The sequence below is a fragment of the Chiloscyllium plagiosum genome, chromosome 7 (genome assembly GCF_004010195.1).
Source record: "Chiloscyllium plagiosum isolate BGI_BamShark_2017 chromosome 7, ASM401019v2, whole genome shotgun sequence".
In the NCBI taxonomy this organism is placed as follows: Eukaryota; Metazoa; Chordata; class Chondrichthyes; order Orectolobiformes; family Hemiscylliidae; genus Chiloscyllium; species Chiloscyllium plagiosum.
The window spans coordinates 108,765,858-108,767,064 of NC_057716.1; positions in this window are offsets into that span (position 1 = coordinate 108,765,858).

Consider the following 1,207-nt stretch of genomic DNA (forward strand, 5'->3'; position numbering starts at 1 on the left):
ACCCCAGGGAAAAGACTTTACCTATTTACCCTATCCATGCCCCTCGTAATTTTGTAAACCTCGATAAGGTCACCCCTCAGCCTCTGACGCTCCAGGAAAAACAGCCCCAGCCTGTTCAGCCTCTCCCTGTAGCTCAGATCCTCCAACCCTGGCAACATCCTTGTAAATCTTTTCTGAACCCTTTCAAGTTTCACAACATCTTTCCGAGGACTGGGGTGGACAAACTCAGAAGCAACACCACACCAGGTTCAGTCCAACACAAAATCTTTTCTGAACCCTTTCAAGTTTCACAACATCTTTCCGAGGACTGGGGTGGACAAACTCAGAAGCAACACCACACCAGGTTCAAGTCCAACACATTTATTTGAAATCACAAGCTTTCAGACTGTAACCGGCTATCATGTGATTTCTGACATTACCTACAGCAGTCCGACACTGGCATCTCCACATCATAACAATCTGATAGTCTGATGTGCAATGCATTTATCACTCCAGCACAACACATGGGCAATTTTGATAAGACTGCCATCAGTTTCCGTAACTCTGCTGTTCAAGAGACTCATTAACCAATTTCAAAAACTAAAAAACCCTTTAGATTTGCATCACTTGGCTAATGCATCTTATAATCCAAATCATACCCATTAGTAGCACATGAAAACTTGATTTTATTTTGCATTTTAAGGAAAGAGCATTTTGCATTTTGCTTTTATGTGTCCACCCTGATTTAGAATGATCAATAATTCCTGTCAGTTTGTGCTCTCCACTGAAGTCCTTTTCCATGTTGCAATCTCAATCCTTCAATCCTGTCTATTCATGTCCATCTGAAGATTTTACACCAAACAGCATCCAGTGGAGGAGCTGGGGGAGTACGGGGCACTGACACTGTTACGATATATGGACAGGTTTGAGATAGAGGCTGTTCATGACAATGCACAGGCCATTGGTGACAAGACGTTGAAGTGACACCAGAAAGGATTTTATTCTCTGAAATGTAGATGGTCAGGGGATTCTAACAGAAACTTTCAAAACCAGGGGGGGAAAGATTATAATGTCAGAACCAGGAACAGGAGGATGATCATGAAACAGAGAGAGGGAAGCTGGATTTGATTTTCCAGAGTGAATGATTAGTATAAAGAAGCAACACCACGCCAAGGCACCAAGACCAACTGGAACAACATTAAAATTCAAAACACCACAAAAGCATAAC